Source organism: Danio rerio, chromosome 21 (assembly GCF_052040795.2).
Source record: "Danio rerio strain M-AB ecotype USA chromosome 21, GRCz13ab, whole genome shotgun sequence".
In the NCBI taxonomy this organism is placed as follows: domain Eukaryota; kingdom Metazoa; phylum Chordata; class Actinopteri; order Cypriniformes; family Danionidae; genus Danio; species Danio rerio.
In genome coordinates, this window is record NC_141041.1 from 11,455,717 (window position 1) to 11,480,000 (window position 24,284).

Below are 24,284 nucleotides of genomic sequence, written 5' to 3' on the forward strand. Positions count from 1 at the left end.
GTTTTGTTCATAGGCTTTCTTTACTAAGGACTGTTGGCTTAATGCAGGTTTAAAGGGGAAATTAAGCACTCAGTCAATCATATAGAAGAAAACGGCATGTTTTACTATAGATTTTAGACCAAGGGCGCCGCCATCTTGGAATGTCGCTGTGTCTGACGTCATGGGGTTGGTTCCGTTCCGTTCACGCTGAACAGATACAGTGGAAGTAAAGGATTGAACTTGTAGATTGTAAATTCTAAATTATAATTAAATATATATTTTCTTATTTTATAAGATTTGATTATGTAATCTGTCTTCTAGTTTTGTTTTGTCTGTAATAAGAAGCATGTTGATATGTTTTCTGTAACCGTGTGATACAATATTGTTGGTAGCACTTTATTTTACAGTGCAGCACTGTAAAAAATACTAGGTTCCACACAATGGAGTTGTGTTGGGACAACATGAAGGAATTAGGTTAGCTTAGTAGTTTTTACAAATTCAAATTGATTGAACATATAACAATCAAGTTGTCCAAAAAAAAAAAAAAAACCTCAAGGATCGTGCTGTTTCAGCTCATTTTAAATAAGTTGAACAAGCAGCATACATAATTTTTGTAGTGTTGGAGCTAGGCTAATTTCACTGAACGGGGCTATTTGATATGTTTAAGCAGTGGTGGAAAGAGTACTGAAAAATCATTCTTGAGTAAAAGTAGCATTACTTGCTTAAAAATGTAGGGCAAGGAGAGTAAAAGTATCTGTTGTAAATATTACTCAAGGTATGAGTAAAAAGTAGCCCTTTTAAAAAGTACTCAAGAGTAGTGAGTATTACGCTATAAAAAGCTAATCAGTGATAACAAATCAAATGACGATGATATTTGGTTGATTTTAGGTTGTGTTGGAAAGTGACCAAAATCCAGCGTCGATGCAACATCTTAAACCAAGAAACTCTAATAGCGGATGACTGCTTCTCATTTAGGGCTGTCTGGTTGTTGCCACACAATAGACCCCCTTTAATAATGATTGTTGGCTTAATGCAGGTTTAATTGTTATACGATTAGATGGCGATGAGATTATTTCGCAAGGACTTGTATTGAATAGAATAAAATAAGATTGTAAACAAAAACTTTTTTGACATCAGGTGAATAAAACTCAATGTCTAGCCAGTGTCTAAGGACAAAGTTATGATAAAGATATGAACTCTCCATTTATGTGCAGTTAACTGGTGATCCGAGAGATCTTTAGCCACGCCAGATTACTGAGCATATTTTTGATACATAGTCATTTTTTAAAAGTCAATTGTTTTTCTTTCTTTTTTAAGAAATGTTTTGTTAGACAAAAAGTATAGTATACAGCTATACTTTGCTTGTTTTGACACATTAAAAATTTGTGGCTAAGAAATAATTCTTGTTTCGTGTGGTTATAGAGATAAATTTGGTAAATCGTTAATTTTGAGCTCTGAAAAAAGTCATGTGAAATAAAATCTATTTGCAATATAACACTATAAAACCATGACCCATTTGCTCATGCTCATTGAGCAAACTCATACACACAAAAAGTGAAATGAATGAAGACGCATGTGGACATAACACACAATTTAAATCAAGTAATTTTAGCATGTCAAAATCAAATTCATGCATATAAAATATATTTTCCCAACAACAAAATTGTGGCTAGTGACAGTGGCTAGCGCAAAATGTGGAGGCCCCCCTGCCCTGCAGGGATCACCGACAGGGCCCTCTAGTTGAAGGCGGGGGAGGGGGGAGGAGGGGGGAGGGCAGAGCCAGAGATATACACATTTACACATATATCTATGATCGGGAGTTTTCCTGGATGTTAGTATGCAATTTTATACATTAATGTAGAATCCGTGTCCTGAAACACACCTCCTCTCCTGCTTTCACTTCTCATACTGACGGAGTAAGCGATTTATTTGTGAATGAATCTCCGTTATGAAAGACTCGTTCACTAACCGACAATAATACAAGTTTCTGGCATCGCAGCATCTCATTGTCATATTTCTTTTGCATTGTTTGCTGATTTTATTCAACAAAACTAGCATAAGCCGAGTATTTAGTGCGAATTGGAGCTACTTTGCCGTATGATGAATGCAGTAAGTGACTGTTATCATTAATAACGTGACCTGTTTAGCACAAAAGTTCAGAACATACAAAAACGTAAAAACTTAATCTTACCTATGAAATGTTCTGCCTTTGTGCTTTGTTTTCTTTGTTTGCTCGTTACTACACTCGTAGACAGCGCTAAAGTCCCGCATCTTCACGTAATAATACTGTCTTGTCTAGTGCGGTTGAATGACATTTGTCCTGGGAGCACTGTACCAATGTGGCGGCGCTATAGACGCATGCTCAGGATCCCTATGCGATATCTAGTGTATATATCTATGTCACAAATTGAGGAGCGGGGAACGGAGGCGGAGTGGAGCGACAACGCGGGGAATCCTTCACAAACTGAAGAGCGATCACAAACCGAAAGCGGCATGAGCGTCAAAGTAGCCAGAAGTTATTCATTTTTTGACAAGAACCGGCGGCGAGAACCGGCGGCGAGAAACAGCGGCGCGTCTTCATTGGCTATGACGCGGTTCGGCGGCAAGCAATCAGAATGAAGTAGTTTGAGCAGTTCAGAGAACACAGACCTGTGAACTTTGGTTCCGACCACAGTTGTTCCCAAGAGTTTGATTATTGCGGTTCTTGGATTTTCAATTATTGACAATCGCGACGACGTCTGGCCCCCAAATCACGCGGGGCCCCCCCGCGGTGCGGGCCCACGTCCGCTACGCCACTGGCTAGTGAAAATGCAGAGTGTCTAGTAACCTTGGAAAACTACTAGCCACAGTGGCCGGTGATTAAAAAAGTTAATATAAAGCCCTGCTTCTATGTGTGATTTGATTGGAGAGGAATCACAGGACTAATTTTTCTAATTCCCATAGGCAGGAAAAAATAAAGTAGTGACTGCAGGTTGAAGGAAAATAGAGTAAAAGTACCTATACTGCATTAAAATGTACTCAATGGAAAGAAGAAGTACACATTTTGAAAACTACATAGTGAAGTAAAATTTCTGAGAAAAAACTACTCAATTACAGTAGCCAGAGTATTTGTAATTAGTTACTTTACAATACTGTGTTTAAAGAAGCGAAATCCTTTACATTGAAAGCAGTATGTGCCTTATGTGATGGCTGTGTGTGTATGTGTTTGTACAGAAATGGTGATGATTTATTATCAGTGTGGGTGAAATGGTTTTGGACGGACAGGACAATTCTAGCACCAAGCTACTGCGCTAATGTTCCCAAAGCTCTCCCTGTTCTGCATCTGAACAGAAGAACAGACAGACCTGCGGCTACTTAGAGCCTTGACAGCAAGTCTTTATCCTTGTCTTTCAGACAGAGGCTTGAAGAATTTAAAGAGCTGATGTCTTCAGGCTGCTTTAGTCGACTATGCTGATTTTAGACTCCATCTCTGAGGAGTCTTTGTGTCTGATGTGTGAAGGAAGCAGTGATGTATTGACTGCTTGTCGATGCTAGTAAACACACCATTTCTCAAAGTGGAATTTAAGGAAAAATGTATGTGTTTTATTTACAAAACAAACACTAAATATGCTTTAATAATGCTGTGCATAAGTATATTTAAATAAAGATGCACAATGTTTTTGTAAAATATATTATTTAAACTATATCCCTCATACAAGCTATTAAAATAAACAAGAAAAGGGAATTTTATTTCATTGTATGTGGGAGTGTACTTAAGTCAGTTGTTTTGGGGTTAAAATACTGAATATTGTCAAATCACTGGTAAATGAATTCCTCTTAATCCCAGCTTGTGTATATTGCATATTTGTCCATTGAACTTAAATGTGACTAGATATGAAAGACTGTTGTTAATTTTATGTTTGCTGGAAGCTAAATGTACAGTAATTGTGTGTTCTTGGAAAAAAGAAGACAGTCCTGGTGTATCTCAGTGGAAAAAGGGGGTGGCCTCTTGCCTTGCCTAAGAAAAGATAACCTATTCTATTTGGAAAGCATTCTATGACTTTTTGGAGAATCTAGACTTTTTTTTCTCAGACTTTTTTGCTGAACTGATGGACATTAATGTTATTGCTGTATTTCTTAATACTAGTATTATTATTTATTTAATTTTCTTTTTTCTGTCAAAGTGTATTAAGTTATTTTGAGTGTATATTATTCTTGTTGAATTTTAGATTTATTTATTTTTTTGCTAAACTAAATAATTAAACGTTTTGTTTATTTAAAATAAATATTGTTGTTAAAAACTATTTAAACAAAAAAGTTAAACCAGTTTTAAAAAATATATTACTTAAAATGTATAATGACTTATTTTCATTTATATTTTGTAAAATAAGAAAAAAAAATGCACAATTCTGCTATTTGTAAAATGTTTTCTTTACTTTATATTTGTTTGAAATAGTTTTATATTTATTTATATTTAATTTCGTAAATAATAATTTTATTATTTTAATATTAGCATTATTAAGCTTAACATTATTATTGTATATATTTTTTTATTTACATTATACCATTGGTCTAATTTTTTTCTATTTTTAATTTAAAATGTATTATTATTATTATTATTATTATTATTATTATTAATTTTTGTTATTATTTGTTTTTCATCATGCTTATTTTGTCAAATAAGAAAAACTTTAGCACAATTCTGTTTTTTGCAAAAAGTTTTATTTATGTATTTTCTGTATGTTATATGCGTTAATTAAATTTTTTATTTAAATTTTTGCATTAGTCAGTTTTTAAATTTAAAATGTATTATTATTATTTTATTTATTTATTTTCATCATTCTTATTTTGTAAAATAATGGAAAATGTAGCACAATTCTGTCATTTGTAAAAAATATATATTTTTTTATTTTTATGTAATAGTGTGACATTTATTCAATTTTAATTTTATTATTTTTATATCTTCTTATTTAAGTTATGTTATGTTTTTTTTTTTTTACATTTTTGCATTAGTCTTTTTGTCATTTTTATTTGAAATTTGTTATTTTTGCATTTTTTTAGTTTCATCATTCTCGTTTTGCAAACGGCAAACTGTGGCACAATTTTGCTATCTGTAAAATGGTTTATTTACTTTTTTTTTTTTTAGCTGTGTACCAGATTTTTATTTATTATTTTATTTATTTATTTTTATCATCTGGTGCACAACTATAGCACAATTCTGTCATCTGTAAAAATATTTTATTTAATTTTATTTTTATGTAATACCATGCTATTCCTTAATATTTATAATTTTTTGTTTCAATTTTATCATTTGTATACTTGAACTTAACATTATATTTATATTTCATTTTATTTTAACAATATTGTAATTAAACACTTTATAATCACACAACATATTTAAAGTAATATTTTTAAACTAATAATTGCAATGTTGTGATGCCTTTACATGTGTCACATTGCTTTTAATTTGCTTGTTTGGTTTTATTCTAAGAAATTAAATAAATATATTAAAGAATTGCAATATCTGCCTTATATTTATTATTGGCCCAGAAATCATTAGTAGTTATCATTCTTAGTGGTTTAAGACATCATTTTAACATCAGCGCATTCCCAGCATATGTCTTGTTTTCCCCAAGCAAACACTTGGCTCTTTCCTATTTAAATCAGGCTTATTATAAATGATGCCTTATTCAACATGGCTCCAAGCTATTTGCCTGAACTAGTTAATGCCATGCCTCGATTTGCATAATTCATGCAATGGAATTGGGTGCTTAAACATTGTGCAAATGATGCGGGTGTGGGTGCCCAATTTATTCTTATTGAATTCCTCAAATACTCTTTGCTTGAGAGTCTGAGCCAGCGCTTGAATATTCAGAATATGAGTAACAGGTGACCTGTGGGTCGGTCAGTCGGTGGCAGGGCGAGTGCCATGAGCTCTTCTACAACTACAGTGAGTCATTGTGCATCACAGAGAAAACAAACACACTGATATGGCCACAAATACGGATCCTGTATTTCTTCTCTCTCACACACAGACACACAGGGAGCAATTTAGTTATTTGGGGGCCCTAAGCAATTACAGCCATGGGGTCCAACAATCATAATATATGCACTCTTTGCTAATTTTATCATTAGTTTTTATTTTTATATTTTATATAACTCTTCTTGTCTACATTAGTATCTACTACATTCTACAAACAAACAAAATATTAAATAAACTACCTGATTTTATTGCCAAAATGCTCCATGATTGGAAGTGGGGGCACATTTGCACGAATGTAATAATTATGTTACAATTTTATTTGCAGACCCTCCCTACAGAAAATACGGTATTTAAGTTATAGAAACATCTAGGTATTTATTGGGGGCCCACAGATATCCTGCAGCCCTAAGTATCTGCTTACCTTGCTTGTTGGTTAAATTTATTGGTGGTTTACAGGGATTTTTTTAGGTAGTAATGTTTTTTATAAAATAAAACCGAGAATTACATGGCCCTACCCTTAAACCCAACCCTCACATTAAACCTGTGGCAAAATTTGAATGTCAAAGGGCCATGCTAAATCTGAATGACTCTCTTAAGTCTGATTTTGATTTACAAGAACATTAGGCATGTCCTCGTAAACCACCGTCTTTATACAAAAAAAACTGTCCTTGCAAAACACCAAAACCAGTATACACACAGACTCTGTATTTTTGAGTACATTTTTTACTTTTATTCAATTTCTTCCCAATTTAAATTGTGTAAAAAAATATCTACTTTTACAATTCACTTGCACACACCATTCAATTATCTCACATTCTTAGGTATATCCCGATTATCTTGGTGGTTCTAAAGATGACCTTATCAGGTTTTTTTGTGGTGTGAGGTGTGCTAAGAGTGACATAGGCCAGGGGTTCCCAAACTTTTCAGCCCATGACCCCAAAAATAACCAGTGATTCGAGACCTCCACTGTCCTCTGAGGTGGTAATAAATATACAAACAATGCACACAATGGCATGCACACACACACATACACCAATAGGTGTCAATCATCAAGGGGTCACAATCCAGCAGAAAAATAATAAGGTAGATTTTTATTTGCATGTTGTTATTGAATATGTAACTATTAACTAGTATTTTTTATCTTTTGTTAGTTATTGATAGAATATGATCATTCTAATAGATCAGTATAATTTATTGTCTACCCACAGGGTTCTCATCCTTACTTTGGGAATCACTCACTTAGGTTATGTCCATGTATACATGGGTATTTTTGTAAATGGAGATTTTCCTGAGTAAAAAAAAAATCTTGCCTATTCATGCACGGTTTAAAAAAAAACACAACTTTGTCCATATGAAAATGCAAGAAGCCATCTGAAGCATTGTCAACAGCATGCCGGATTTGGTATTGTATTCCTAACTGTAAAATCATGTTGGCCAATTCTCAAAAAAAAAAGAATTCTTTGCAGAAGTATTTTAGTTATGTGACCCATTGTAAACAACACAAAGGAAATAAAATAAAAAAATTCCAGTCAACACCCAGAATGGCTAATTTTGACAATGCTAATGAACAAATCCAGCAAATATAATACTGTAAAAGTTAGAATTAAGTTTTGTTGAATTAAAAAATGTCTGACACAAGTTAATAAATAATAATAAGTACAAAATACATTACATTTTTACAGAGTGTGCTGTATGAATCAGAATTGTGTGCTGGCTCAAAATGTATTTTTAAATCCAGACAACATCCAGTATGACTACTTCTGACAATACTAATAAAAAATCCAGCAAATATAATACTGTAGAAGCTAGAATCAAGTTGTATTGAATAAAAAATGTCTTTCATAAGTTAATAAAAAAATAACAAGTTGAAAATGATTACATTTTTACAGTGTGTGCTGTATGAATCAAAATTATACTCTGGCTCAAAACGTATTTTTTAAATCCAGTCATCATCCAGTATGGCTACTTTTGACAATACTAATGAACAAATCCAGAAAATAGAACATTTTGTTTGTTTGTTTGTACACTTTATTGTCCCTTAAGGGGAAATTGTCTGTGGACTCACACAGCACTTCAGCAAGTTCTGACACAATAACAGTTAAAAATAAGCAAACATGCAAGATAATTACATGCAGGGGAGAAAAATAAAATAAATACACACACACACACACACATGTGACAAAAGAGTTCTTAAGTCTGTTCCGCTTCCAGAAGTTAAAAGAATGTAAAATGGGAAGAGTACATAAGATGGGTTATTTAAAATTCTTTTCGCTTCATTCAGAGTGAATTGCTCGTAAAGTGTTTGAATAAAGGGTAAAAGTTCCAGTTCCTCGTAGCCGTTCTGATAATAATACAAGTTTTTGATTTCAGATTTACAGAAAGATTGCCATACCATTTAAATAGACCATACCTGATAACACTCTCAAACACAGCCTGATAAAATAAGCACATGATTTTCTTATCAACACCATAGAACCATAACCTTCGTAGAAAATACAGTCTTTGGTGAAGCTTTTCACTGATCCAGTTTACGTGAGTGTCCCATGTTAGAGAACTGTCTAAGTAAATTCCCAATTACGTGTATGTCCAACACAATCTCACGGCAATTCGTAACTTTTTGATGTAGTGGCTAATTCATATGAATTAGTACGATCTAATTCGTACAATTTAGTACGATTTGCTCATCCCCCAATGACGGTTGGGTGGGGATAGGTGCCACGCCTCCTTTTTAAAATCGTACAATTTCGTACGACTGAACTCGTACGAATTCATACGAATTAGCCACTAAACTGGCAAAACGTAAAATACTTACGTTTTCTCGTGAGATCAGGTTGGTATGTCTGTACCTGAGTGATTTCTTGATTATGTACAAACACTGTTAAATGCTCGACTACACACTTGGGATCAAAGATTATTTTCTTTGTTTTTTTTGCATTTACTTTTAAAAAGTTTTCATCACACCACTCAACAAATAAATCAATTTCAGAAAATAAACAGTAACAGGATTTTGTTTGTTCAGTAAACTTAAAATTATCGTATCGTCTGAGTATTTAAAAATAAGATTCTGTGAGTGCCTGCTTGAGCATTCATTAGTATATAGAGTATATTTAGTATATCTAGTATATTATATAGTATATACAGTTCTGTCTGGTTCTTGAATCTGATTGGCTGATAGCTGTGCGATATTTTGCAAATAACAGAACTCGTACAGCCTCTTCACCCTTGTGTACTGTATTACTCCACCCACATACTGTGACAAGCAGAGGGCACTCTACAGTTTGACAAATATTGCAGCTGTTGGAGATCGCATAATAAGCACTTAGAGGAGAAAAACAGTGTAATTTCACAACAGTAATCTGTTGGTGGTTGCGCTGCTTTGACTTTTTTGGTGATACTTATTGTGATCTCCCGATTGCAACAGAGAAATACTGGGAAATCTCTGTAGACTGAGATAGCATTTCATGCCGTTCAGCCTTATGATTTTAAAATGTGATCACCTGTTTTATCATCACTTTAGACATTACGCTAGAGAATCATTCAAATACTAGCTCTCAAGAGAAGGTGGTGAAGTAGCAACGGTTTTTGCTTTTCAGACATCAGCTGCAGGAAGTAACTAGTTCCTCTTACAAAAGGGTTTTTAAACACTTGTGTTTGATTTCCTTTTTTTATATCCACGATTATGCCATCAAACTGTTGTATAAACGCAATATCACACTTCTACCAGTGCAATGACTGTATATCGTTATCTGTGTTATGTGCTGGTTCTAAAAAAAGTTACTATATTGAACAATTTTATGCTAGTCAAGAAGCTTGGACACCAGCTTACCAGACTACACAAACACCATCCAAACTTTGTGAGGAAATAAACCTCAAACTTTGGAAACTCATCCATTTTAATCAGAGTCTGCTTACACACTCAGACACACACACACACATATATTCAGGAAGCAGAATCAGGGGATCAGGCTGTTTGGTTTAACGGATTGTCACAGCCCGGTGACGACAGCACCTGTGAATAAACGTTGCCTAAGACTGCGGGTAATAATGGAAATGAGGGCGAAAACAAAAAAACCATGTCACTTCTTGTTCTACATTGATTTCGTTGCATCTGTCAGTGCACGATAAGGCCCGGTTTGTGTTCGCGGAGCATTGATTTAGGCTGAGCTCGGAAAGAAGGGAACTTTTAGGTTAGTCGTGAGCGGCTTGGAGGCTTTTAAAGGAGAAGTCCTGAGGTGTCCGGGAGGCAAGGAGAAGTCAAGCTGTTTTGGGCATGTGGCTTAAAGCACAAATATCAGTGGCGCTGCCAGAGCTGATATAAACTCACTTCATCCTGAGGGGATTTCATAAAGCTTGCTTAACATGGACTCTGTGATTCCCACTGAGGTAATGCTAAAATATTCCAGCTGTCAGTGTGAATGACAGCTGGCGTCCTCTCAGTTTCAACGGTGTGTTTGTGTATTTGCTTCAGAAAAAGCCATCGACACATGATTTACCAGCTATTCCTGCAGTTCTTGAATATAAAATATGTAACTTTTTTCTGCTTTCCTTGACTTTCCTCTTGAACTCTTGTTTATTATTGCCTGTCCTTTTATATTTATGTACACTACTTGACAAAATGTCAGACAATATTGTCGTCGACTCCAGTCATAAGAGCAACAAATAATAACTTGACTTCTAGTTGTCATTTGGAAAGGTTTCAGAAGGTAGACTTTTCCAATGAATCATCTACCGAACTGCATCACAAATACTGCAGAAAACCTACTGGAACCCGCATGGACCCAAGATTCTCACAGAAATCAGTCAAGTTTGGTGAAGGAAAAATCATGGTTTTGGGTCACATTCAGTATGGGGGCGTGCGAGAGATCTGCAGAGTGGACGGCAACATCAACAGCCTGAGATATCAAGACATTTGTGATTCTTCAGCAGGATAACGTACTCGTACTTCAGCCTCTACATCAAATTTACTAAAAGCAAAGAAGGTCAAGGTGCTCCAGGATTGGCCAGCCAAGTCACCAGAAATGAACATTATTGAGCATGTCTGGGATAAGATAAAGGAGGAGGCATTGAAGATGAATCCAAAGAATCCTCAAAGAGTCCTGCAAGAATGCTTTCTTTGCCAGTCCAGATGACTTTATTAATAAGTTATTTGAGTCATAGCAGAGATGTATGGATGCAGTCCTCCAAGCTCATGGGAGTCATACACAATATTGTTTTTCCACCGCACCATGACTTTATATTCTATACTGTATAGGGTTGGGCTGATAGACGATAGCCATTAGACAACACGATGCCAAGCCGACATCGCCAATCCTCGCCCTGCCCCCGATCCTAAACCCACTTGCAAAAAATGCACACTTGGCCCCGTTTACAATAATATGATTTAAGTATAAAATGGCATTTTAGAACGAAAATGATCCACATCCACACTGTGTTTTACCTAGCATTTCTGAACAGCCCTCCGTTCGCTGAAAACGCACATCACGTGACCACACACACAGCCACACACACTGTCATGCACTCGTCTGAGCTCCAGAGAGCAGTGCACGTCGGACAGTTTATCAAGGATTTACTGCTGGATTGCGTCTCACTAAAGTTGTTAAACGTGATGTTTAATTAATCTTGTCTCTATCTAGCGACTCTTTGGTCTTTTGAATCTATCACGTGTCACAGCATCAGTACACTGCTTCAGTCTTTCACTTTCACACTTGTACTTAGTCATTTTAGTGAAAACCTCAGATACTATTGGTTGTGCACCTTTTTTACCGAACATTTTCCCCATTCCTTTACGTTTTCTTTCCATTTTCTATTTTTCTTTGGTTTTGGTTTCTTTGTTTTTTTTTTTTTCTATTTTTTCTTTTGGTTACTTTTCCACCCTTTTTGTTTCCATTCCTTTATCTTCCTGTCCTTCCTCCGGTTTTTTATTTTTGTCTCCTTTAGCTTTTATCCTTTGCTTTTATTTAATTTTTCATAGCTTCCATTACTGTTTCTTTTTGTTTGTCAGGTTTTCATTTCTTCTTTCCTGTTGTTTTTTTCCTTTCCTGTCTTTTAATTTATTTCCTTTCCGCTTCTGTTCTTTCTTATCCTATTTGTCACTTATTTATATTGCATCTTTCCCTTCTACTTTTATTTACTTTGCATTTCTTTTTCATTTTTACATTCTGCCTTATTGTCTTCCTATCATTCTCCATTTTAGCCTTTTCACCACCTTTCACTTTCAATTTATTTTATTTTTCTTTATTTCCTTACACCTTTCTTTTTTAGTCTTGTCTGTTTTGCTGGATTTCCCTTCCTTCCTTTCTATTTTCTTTTTCTTGTCCTCTTTCATTTTCATTTTTTCTTATTTTGTCATTTTTACCTTATTTTCTTCCTTCCTTCTTTAATTATTTCTCCTATTTGTGTATTCCTTTCCATTTTATGTTTGCTTTTGCTTTTTCCCACCCTTTTTTCCGTTTGCTTTATTATTTACTTTCCATTGTCTGTCTGTCCTTCCTGTTTTTCTTTGTCTTGTCTCCTTAAATGCCATTTCCATTTTCTTTACATTATTTTTTTCTTCCCTTCCCTCCTTTTTTTAATCATCACGCTTCTTTAAATTTTCTGTCCATTACCTGCCCCATTTCTTTTCTCTTCTTGGCCAAACATGTTATTATTCATAGTAGTGGTTTGCATTCATGTCTTTTAAATAAATAACTAAGCTTGTGCCTTAATCAGCGGTTTTATAACAGATCTGATGAAGAGTTGTCTGACTCAGCTCTCACGCTGTCTGACTCATTACGATCCTATCTGCCGCTCCATTTGCGAAGACAAGCTTGAGATCGCCGACTAATGGCAGATAACCACACTCCAGCAGCCTTATCTCTCATCAGTCCACTCATCTGTGGCGTTGCAGAAGCAGATCTCCTATGATCAGCAGATCAAACCAGCACATGGATGAGATTCAGACCACGGTTGAACCACGGCACGCCATTGTGTGGCGAGCAGGAGATGCACAGCTCTTTTTAAGAGCAAGATCAAAGATGTTCAGCAGGAGAGCATTTTCAGGAGAAGCTTTTGTGATGTCAGGTCAACGTTCACCTTTTTCACCTGATGCAACACATTCTTACAACTGGGACGCTCGGTCTGGAACCCTTGTTGTCAAACTTTGATGCTCAGTGTAACCCTCTGGTGTCATTTTCACGACATGTGGGTTCCTCTGTTGCTTTAAATGAGAAACCTTTGGGGTGGATATTCTGATGCAAAGACATATACAATTATATTGTTATGATGAAATGATTTATTATAGAAATGTATTTGTTATTATTGGGGTGCTGGTTTTTAAAGTAAACACACTGTAAAAAAAATTAATGACAAAGTCAAGACAACAAATACTTTTATGTTGATTTAACATTTTAATGAGTTAATCAGGCTTCAACTTCATTTTTTAAGTTATAAAGTTTAACTTAATATTTTTAATCAGTTCGATTGATGAAAGTTTATTTGATAAAAGAAAAAATTAAATCAGCAATGATTTTTTTTTTTTTACAGTGCGCCGAAATTTTTTTTTGTTGTTGAATCAAATCAACTTATCTAGTCATCTGAACACACATCAGTCTAAAAATATTAAGTTAAACTTTGTATATTGTTAGGAAAAATTAATTTTTGTTTTTGATAAAATTAACTTAAGCTAAACTTTCTGTCAGCAGAAATGTGTTAAAACTGAGCACAGAATATGTGCAGTTGAGAAAGCCTAACCGGGCGGAGAAAGTATCATGCTTTTAATTTTGTGCAGAGAATTCGTAAAATAAGAGGACTTATGTATGGGTGCGGTCAATGGAGAACTGGAGAATGATTGAATTTCACTAAACTCCACCTGTTAATATCAGCTGCCCATATAAGTCATGAAATGAAAACTGTTGTGCATCCCTGAATGTAACTTTTGCATTGCAATGAGGATAACAGAATTCTATAAATCGACAATTTCATTTATATACAATAAATTGCTAATATGTTAAACAATAAAGAAAATTATTTCTTGACCTTTTTTATTAAACATGCATGGAATTGATTTAATTATTCCAACAATTTGGTGACCCCGATGTGTGCACTGACATTATCGGCGCAAAAAAAAAATAATTCTAAGGTTACCTGTTAAATCAAATTTCTGCAATTGACTAAATCTAAATTGATTGATGTCATGTGATAGGATAGATGTAGTTAAAATATACAAGCATTTGAAAAATTCGATGATTTTAAATATATGCTTGTCAAATTAATATTAAGGAAAAAAATAGGGTACTTTAAAATAGTTTATAAGAGTTTGGAGTTGACTGTACCACTTGCCTATACTACACTTCTTAAACTACTCGTCTTCTCCAAACGCTTCTTAACTACTTTATTTTTTTCCTCAATATTATTTTGACAATCTGGTTAACATTTAAAGCATATATACATTTACAATCAATGAATTATTCAAATGCTTGTATATGAACATCGATTCTACATATCACGAGACATCAATTTAGATTGTCAAAAGCAAAAATTCGATTTAACAAAAACTAAAAAAATTTAGTTGAAAAATTATTAATTGATTAAAATATGGTAAAGTTACATAAACATATTTGTTTTCATAACTTTTTGTTATATCCTTCTTTGCAGTGCAGTCAAATCTATTTTACCAGCGTTACACTACGAACACTTAACGAGCACGTATCCTAGCTCCTAGCACTAAACCCAACCATAAAACATAGGATATAGCAGACAAATACAACTGCAGCCTCAGTTTATTGTAGGATATAAATGTTCTAAGTCTTCTGAGGCAGCGCAAGTTATTTTAGGTAGGAAATGACTTGATCACTGTCTCCATTTGAGGCACAGCTTGCATGTTGTCTTTGATAAGGTCAAATATTGCCTCCAGAAAAGCGTTATATGTCACCATGGGTTGTCGAATGCTATTGGCTCCGTCTGTGTTTTGTGACTGTTCATGTGAAATGCTATTGGCTCCCTTTTTGTCTCATTACCAATCGCGTCTCGCTAATGTGCAAGAGTATCTTTTTAAATCAGCGAGCAGGATCCGGATTGTTTTTCGCTATTTAAAAACTTCATAGCCTACTCCGTTCTTCCCACTGACTCCACTTTTATTTGCCTGCTGCTTATTTATGTTTTTTAGAAGTGGGTAAGTTTAGGGTTACTGTACATGTGGGGTAGGTGTTCCAAAATATTTTTGAAAGATTCTATTGTTAGAAAATGATTCGTATCTTACAAATATTTGTATGTTTAATGGGACTCGTAATGCGAATCACTGACTAAAAGCATTGGTAACCCTATGTGCTGTTAAAACAAAGATGAAGGGGTACCCGGAGCATCAAACAGCAACAAGAAGGGGTCTTGACCATGCATCAATAAAATATGTGAATAGTTGGGAGTGAGAAGGAGATTTTTTGGTAGCAGTTTAGGCATAAACCCAGATATTTTTTTCCCCTGGCATTTAAAGAGCATTTCACAGCAGGAGAGAAGGACACAGTTCTTCCATGATCAGACATGGCAAAAAAGCTGGAATCACTTGTCAGGTCAGCTGTTCCTTTATATTGCTAAACAGGTGGCTGGTTTCTTGGATGTTACAAGACACCTGAGCCAGGACAATATTTGTTTTTCTGTCTCTTTGGGATTGTTGAAGTTAAAATGTTGTGTGGTTATAAATTAAAGCTTTAGTCATAACTGACAGTAATGACTTGAAAATGCCAACACAATCTTGTGGCAATTCATTTACCTTTTAACACAGTGGCTTATTCTTATTCATTTGTAGTATCTTATTTATACATTTTAGTATGATTTGCTCATCCCACAATAAGGGGGTAGATTTAGCGATGGGTTTGGGGTTGCACCTCTGTTTTAAAAATCCTACATTTTCATGCAAATACAATCATATGGTTTTGTACAAATTAGCCACTTTTCTTACAATATGTCCTATAGTTTTGTTTCCTTCTGAGATTGGGTTAAAAATCCTAATGCAAGATGCTCATTTTATACAAACAGTGTTGATTGCCATATGTCAACTCCTGTTTTAGAAATTGTGGCGAAATTATGGCCAAAGTCATTAGAGATGTCCAGATCACATGATCGGAAATCGGGCTTGATCACACGGTTTTAGACTCGATCAGAATCGGACGTCACCTCCCAATCAGGACTCGAATATTTAACACATCTATAGTTGTGTCTTAAGTATACCTCTTTCTTGACTTCACAAAAAAACAACAACGAGTGACATCACTTTGTTGCAGAGACGCTATTGGTTAAATGATGGCAAAGTAGAGCACGGAAGCAGCTTGGAGCAGAAAGCATGAGTAAGTCTGCAGTCTAGAGGTATGATAAAGGGGATGATGACCACATTGCCAACATTGTGAGATCTGCAAACTTGGCATTGCAACAGGTGGAAAGTAAAATGTTACATTAAACACAACAAACCTGATAAGACACCTCAAAAACAAACCTAGAACCTCGATTAAAAATGCCACCTGGCCAATATTTCACTAAGAAAGCTCTGCCAGCCCATTATAAGAAAATATCTGGCAAACTACTAGTCCTGTGATAAGATGTACCCCATGTTTCGTTCACCGCAGACATACAAAGTTTGTTCGTGGCTCCCATGTCTCTACTAAGTCTTACCGCACAATGGATTGACTCCATCCTGTTTCTTTGCTCTTTTTTGATTATTTATTTATTTATTGTATTTTAGAAGTATCAGATCAGGTTTCGGTATCAGTAGATACTCAAAATCAATTGACTCAGATGAAAAAACCTGATCTTGACAGCACTTGATAATTACAAACATCTTATCACAGGACTAAAAGTCATATACTGTAGCAATGTATATATACAATTAAAGGCAACACAAGTAGCCCTCTAGTGAAAATTATCTACTCATTCAAATATTTCACAAACAATGTTTAACAGAGCAAGATAATTTACATATTGAAAGTCTAATTTTTTTCAGTTGGTCTGGAATAATTTTAATAACTTAAAAAAAATATTTAAGGTCAATACCATCCCCCCACTGGCTAAGGAACAAATCACTCCTATCCAATAACTTGTCTAATTAACCTAACTTGCCTAGTTAAACCTAGTAAAGCCTTTAAATGGCAATTTAAGCTGCATAATATTAATATCTTGCAAAATAACTTGAAAAATAGTATAATTGTTATCATGGCCCTAACCCATGTTATCCTAGGGTTATCCTAACCCAAACCCATCAAACAGGACATGGTAAATATTAAAATATAATCGTTTAAATTACACAGGAGTAATAATCGATATAAATCCAGCAGATTATTTCCTTTATTTAGCCAGGAGATCACATTGTGACATTGAGATGGTGTACTTTATTGTGCGCTACTTTGGATCCAAAATATACTGTATTCTAATTTCCTATGAGGCAAAGTAATGCATTAGAGCATCAGATCATTTTAGCCTATTCTTATTCCCTAGCTGCAATGCAAATGAGCAGATCTACATTATCACCCCCCTCGCATGAGCACAGCACGGCCTCTCCTTCCAAACTTTTTAGCTTTAGGGTAGTTTTATTGTCCCTTGACATTTTTTTCCCCTTTTTTGTTCCTGTAGAGAGAGTGAGCGACAGCTGCAAACACCCGAGATTCAGGAGAGACGCAGACAGTCTAGGTGGATTGTTTCTGACATCTAATATAACCCTGCCAGAACCGGGCACACACTTAATGTGATGACCGCTTCTGCAAGACCAAATGGAAAAAAAAAGCGAGAGTGGTGATAAACAAACCTAATCTTGACAAAGCATTACTGTTCCCACGCTGATAATAAACCCGAACATGGATTAGCCTTCTGTGCTTTTGTTCGAAACGCAGAAGAGGAGGGAAAAATCTGAAGTAGTCTAGTGCTTTGCACAAAGGAAAGAAGTGAAAGGTAATGAAAAGGAAGACAGGCAGGAAAGAAAAGGAAATTAAATGGAAAGGTGATGAAAAGACAGGAATGAGGAAAAAAATGTACAGAAAAGGGAAAGAAAAGAAAGAGGAAGGCAGGCACTCTGAAAAGTAAAAAAGAGAAAATTAAAAAGTAGAGAAGAAGTAAAGATGGAACAGGAAATAAACTGTTGGGTGAAGGAAGGAAGGAAGTTTCATCCCCACATAAATGGGTTAAAAAAATGTTTGTTCACATAAAAAAGCAAAAAATTCCCTACAAAGGGCTGCCAAGAGCATGCCAAAGCAACAGATATATTCCCTATGTTCAAGATATTCCTAACTGTAAAGTCATGTTGGCCAATCAGAAGCCTCGAAAAAGGGTTATTATCATTTCTGGTTGACTCAACATGCAGCACAGAGAAGAGTATACATGTTACAAGCCCTATTAGCACAGTTAAGAGCAAAGGTATTTTGGCCATTGAACAGATGTGTAAACAACATTGTTGTGCACAATCTGACATCACACAAAGAAAATGACGAAAACTCTTTTACCAGCTACATGACTAATAGACCCCGGGATTTTGAAAAACTTCATTCTGGCTGGAATTTTTATTGAAGGAGTTTAGTGTTTCAGTGCAGACTAATGGCCAAACCGTGTAGAAAAAGCTGCAGATTTGAAAATACCTGTGTTTGTGTGGACAGGGCCTAAAAGTGAAGTATATGGTTAAGGAAGGTATAGGAAATGTAAACTATTGGGGGAAGGTAGGAGGAAAGGAAGGAATGAAAGAAGGAAGGTGAAAACTAAATGTTAAGTGAATGGATAAGGAAGGTACAGGAAATGTAAACAGTTGAAGGAAGGAAGGAAGAAAGGAAGGAAAGAAGGAAAGTAAAAACTAAAAGTGAAGTAAATGGATAAGGAAATTACAGGAAACGTAAACTATTGAAGTAAGGAAGGAAGGAAGAAAGGAAGATGAAAACTAAATGTTAAGTAAATGGATAAGGATGTTTAAATAGCAAATACATTTGCGTCATTTTGTGGACTCATGGGTGTTTTGGTCTAGAAAATAGGTGTGTTAAGCTGTATTGTTGGCGCATTGCTATATTGAGGAACTTAAATAGACTGTGCAATAGACCAGCTAAAAGCAGGTCTAAAGTCCAGCGCAAAGTGTGTTAGTTGTGCACCTTGCGTACACATTGCTCAAAACACACAGGTTGTACAGCAATATGCAAATATCTTTATAAATGAAAAGGAATTAAAGGATTAAAATATTACAAAAATGATTACTGTCTACTTAAATATAAAAACCACTGCTTCCATGCCTTCATCATCACAGAGGGCTTTTTTTTAGATTATTCATGACAACTTGCTTTTGTATAATGTTATTAGTAGTAGTTTTGTTTGTTATATGCATATTTATATATGTATGTCAGGTTTAGGACCATATTGGGCAGAGCATGTGTATTTTTTTAATTAACCTTGTTATTATTGTTTATTTATTTGTTTGCTGGAAATTAGAACTGAATTTAGAAATAGTTTAAAACAAATCTTTATGCTTAACAAATAAAATTATATAGGCTGATGGATGTCTGAGCATAGCCTACAAAACCATTTCCTTATCCACGAAAGAGAGAAAGAGAAAGGCTCATTCTTTATGTTCGCGCTGCAGATGGTCTGTTTAACTGTTTTTCGCTAGTGAAGCGTTTAGTTTTTCCACTTACAAAGTCTGTCATGTAAGTAGCAAATGTACCATGGCGCAACACAACTGACTTTTAAAAGGAATGGCAGATGAGACTCTGATTGGTTTATTCACAAAACACAGTAACTCATCAACAGAATGAGCTCAACCCTGTTAGACCATGCGCCACGGCGCAGAGCATATTTTCCCGTTCTTAAAATAGCAAGAGTGGATTCAAACACGCCCTTAATTCTTTTGCGCCTTGTGCTTTAGACTTTGCGCCTAGATCATTAAAATTATGCCCAAAGCCAGTAAGATAAAAGGAAATCCAAAACAAAAAGACCCCAAAATTGAAACAATTTGAAAGAAAGTAAAGCAAGAAGGGAAATACATGGACATTATGTAAAAATGTAATATATAGGCTTAATAAGCTACACACAGCATCAAGACATTTCGTTTTGAAAAGCTTACCACCACACTCAGCCAGGTTTATATGTTACTGCTGTTTGCATCTGTGGAAATCTATATTTTCTGTTTTTATGTTGATATTTTTAGCGATTTTGCTTTAAATAGCTCAGTGTGCTGTCAGTTAAACACTTCAAATATGTTTTAAACATTGGCGTAAATGGTGTAGTGGATACTGCGTCAACGCATGCACTCTGGTGATCACAGCGACCCAAGTTGGGGTCCTATGCCAATTCTTCCCCTTTCTCTGCTCCCCACGCTTTCCTGTCAATACTCTCTACTGTCCTATCTATTAAAGGTGAAAACCCCAAAAAAATAAAGAAATAAAAGAAATTAAATAATTTAAACAATGCTGGACAAAAACTAATCGTGATTAATCGCACCAAAATAAAAGTTTGTTTTGACATAATTTAAGCATGCAAACTGTGTTTATTTATTATGTAAATACAAATACACACATGCATGCATATATTTGAGAAACTGTTTATTTATATTTAGATATAAAGTTTATATGTACATTATATGCTAAAAATTATGAATAATTTTAAATATCTGTGTAACTAAATTTAATAGATTAAGTAAAATTAAAATTAAGTAGTTGGATTTCTACTGTATGTACGTGTATAAAAGATGCTGGGTTCCACACAATTCCTCCATCTTGTCACAACACAAATCGATTAATTAATGAATGAACCTAATCGTTTTTGCAAATTTAAGTGGATTGAACATAAAACAATTAAGTTGTCCCAAAAAAAACCCTTAAGAATATTGTTGTTTCAGCTCATTTTAAAAAAAGTGGTTCGAACAAGCAGCAAAAGTCCATTTCTTAAGGGCATATACATAATAAATATATATAATACACACAAGCATATATATGTCAGAACAAAATTTAATTTTGGATGTGATCAATCTTTGCCTAGCACTAATTTAGTTATACTATCCAAAATACTCCACACAGTGTGCTGGAGAGAGCAATGCTGTTGTTGTCAGCAGTAAAGGCCAGTGACATTGGCTCTGTTATTTGACCCCGGGTGTTTATATATAGTGACCACTGAGAGGCCGGTTCAATATGAATGCCATTTGCAGATCTCTGGGCAGGGGAGCCGTATCTAATATCCATTTGCAATGGAGCCAGATTTTAATTGGCATTATGGCGGGATAAAACCACAACGGTGACTTTGCAACCCTAAATGGAAGGAGGAACGTGCGCGCGTTTGTGTCAAATCCAGCACGGCCACAGCAAGGTCAAAAAAATAATATTTAATTTAAGATAAGAGTCCATGCCGGGACAGGCGGAAAGATGTAAATTCGCGGTAGCCCTTTTGTCCGTCTCAGACCGCTGTGTCATTGTCGCAGTAAAGGTGACACCGGCTACGTGTGCAACTCAGATAAGCCTGCACATGGAGGCCACGACAGGGAAATTGATGGTACGCGTGGGCCATAGATGTGTGCAGAGCCCTGTTTTCCGGAGTAAAGGAATCTCATTAGCTTGAAAATCCCACACTTTGTTCCTCTAAAAGGTTTCAGCTAAATGACTTTGCCAATCAAGAAGATGTAAGGGCTGTGTGTAATGGGAAAATGCAACTTTATAAATGCTTGTAAACCCCTGGCGGTGGTTACAAATGAGCTGTGATGAAAACGAGTCTGAGTTTTTGTCCAGATAGTGATTGGATACTATGGTGGAATGTATTTAGTCAGCAAAATTCAGATTTATAGTCATTCTTCTGTTCTTCTAGACAAACTAAAAATGAGAGGGATTTGTGTTTTGTGCAACCCATGGTCATTATGGATATGTACCCCTGTATACATTTCTGGAGAGCATAAAATATGTCCCAGGAGGTTTATTGCAGTTTTTGTTTTTTGTTGAGGACAATGAGAATGTTTTTTGGGATCTTAAGTTTTTGTCGAGAGTGCCATCCACACTTGCTCTTCTCGCATAAATCCACCAGATGCCGCTGTGAACGCTTTTTGCAATATTATATTCCCCTCGAAAGTGTGATTCGCTCTTCTCATGTAAATCCACCAAAGGCCACTGTCCACCGGTTGACCGACTGACTGACCAACCGACTGATCCCTCACCCACCCCTTTCCCTAAACCCAATCAATTGTGTTTTCAAAAGCAATCCAGAAAAAGAAACGTTGCCTGATTTTTACCACATTTTCAGATCTTTCGGACCATGTTCTCATCTTGTTATTTGCTTGTTTATTTTTTTGTTTGCCTTTTGTTTTTATTTGACCTATTTTCTGGAACCAGTCCTCGAACCTGTCGTTGCATTCAACTTCGCTCTGCGTCTTAAGTCTGCCGGCATACACGGCGAGCCACTGGGAAAACTGGTAAGAGTGGAAATGCCGTCCACATGGAGTTAAGCAGTGAGTTGGTAGCAAGAAACAGAAGCTGTTGACGGCGTCATACCACCCTGTAGCGTTCGTTTGAAAAACGAAATGCTGTAATACATACCTCTGGGCTCTGGCTACATAATGTGTGCTCTCCAGAAATGTATACGGCGGCATGTATTCACAATGAGCCTGTGTTGGTTTTGTACAAGTGTCATGTTTCTGATTTAATATTTTGCATTGTTCTTTTGTAGCCTATTTTGCTTAGGGCTTGCCATTGTTTTATGTAGTTTGTTGTTTGTATTCACAGACTCTGAGCTGTAAATTAAGCTATACAAATCCACTTTTTAAGGGATCTACCTCCAGTAACCTTAAAAATATGGATGTTTTATTGCAATAAAAAAATACAGACTTTCTTATATTCTAGCTTCACTGCTGATGACTTACAGCTTAGGGGAAAAATCAATATCTAAACACTTCTGCAAGTGTAGGTCCACTGTGCTTTAAGTCAATGTAGCATCTACCAGGAGATTTGCTTTTTTTCTGCTGACAAGATTTTTGTATATAGGGATTCTTTGCAAAACTACTTTCAATGGTGGTTTGGTGACCATTATATTGCTGTGCTTGATTGGCCAGCCAACATATCAGACCTGCACTGTTGTACAGAGGAAGATACAAAACAATCAACCAAAAAAAATAAAATAAAAGATGAGCTGAAAACCAATATAAAAGCAACATTGGCTTCAGTAATTTCCTTTATTCCCCAACCAAGTATTGGGTGCATAGCTGAACTTCTCTCTTAAGATCATATATGTAGATCTTTAACATTTTTAATTGATCTTTTTAGATATTGAATTTTTTTGTCCAGGCTCATTGGAAATATTCCTCGGTTTACATTTTTGCAAAACGTAAAAATATGTATCTCCAGATGACATTTAAGATGACAAATCCACTAGAGAGCACACATATTGCAAATCCATAATATGTTACTCCGGATACATTTTGTTGTACAATTTAGATACACTTATTGTACTATTGAACCTTATTGTATTGTTCCTTATGTGCAAGAAACAAGGCTTGTTGTACAGATCTATCTAAAAACACAAACAAGTGCGTCCCACACATAGACTTTACTTGGACTTTATTTAATTCGTTTTTATTTATTTATTTTTTAACAATAAAATCATGCTTTTACACTTATTTCAAATCCGCCAAAAATAACCAAACATCTGCGTTCGATTGACCAGTGGAAAATATTCTCTCGCCCTATTTTGTACTGCTCGTGTGCGGGCAAGAACTGTCAACAACATTTCCTCAGACAGTCTCAGTGCCCTACAGAGACGCTCCTTTTTGAGGTTTAAAAATGAATCCAGCTAATGTTTCTATGCTTTCACAGTTGGTTCAATTACCTGGACCGGACCGAACCCAAGTTTGATTTTCCCTACCTTGCCACCTACTTAACTGATTTGTGTTCACACTGTCTTTTTTCCTTCTGAACTCCAGAGTGCTTGCATCATGTGGCTGCTGTTTTGTGTACAGCTGTTGCTAGGTGATGGCCACAAAAGCAAAGCGCCGATTTATGATATATAACGATTATGCATATCACGGTCAATCTGCCTTTACTGAATCTTTTCATTGTGGTATTAAAACCATCTATCTGCCACAAAAAATTATATTAAAACATTCAGAACATCACTCGATGTCTGCACTCGATGTCATTTTGAATGGAGAAAAGCAGACATTATCACTGTTTGCACTAGGTCAGTCCTGCTTGTCAACATAGTAGGCGATACACAAATACACACACCAGTAAACATTATGAACATTCAAGTTTGTTGTACAGTTTTTGGTTCACTTCCATTATTTGGTATGATTGCATTCATATTAGAAATGAACAGTACCAGAGTTCGCACAAACCGTACCCCAGACTAGGCGATATGGGCAAAAAAACATATCTCTGTGTTT

The 24,284-nt window shown here is 35.4% G+C and overlaps 1 protein-coding gene and 1 long non-coding RNA gene across 6 annotated transcripts in view; one reads left to right on the forward strand and one right to left on the reverse strand.

Moving 5' to 3' along the window:
- The window catches only part of LOC141379990 (uncharacterized), a 225,950-nt gene that overhangs the window by 43,051 nt on the left and 158,615 nt on the right, over positions 1 to 24,284 (forward strand). The gene's annotated exons all lie outside the window — the stretch shown is intronic.
- The window catches only part of hcn1 (hyperpolarization activated cyclic nucleotide-gated potassium channel 1), a 200,515-nt gene that overhangs the window by 36,651 nt on the left and 139,580 nt on the right, over positions 1 to 24,284 (reverse strand). The gene's annotated exons all lie outside the window — the stretch shown is intronic.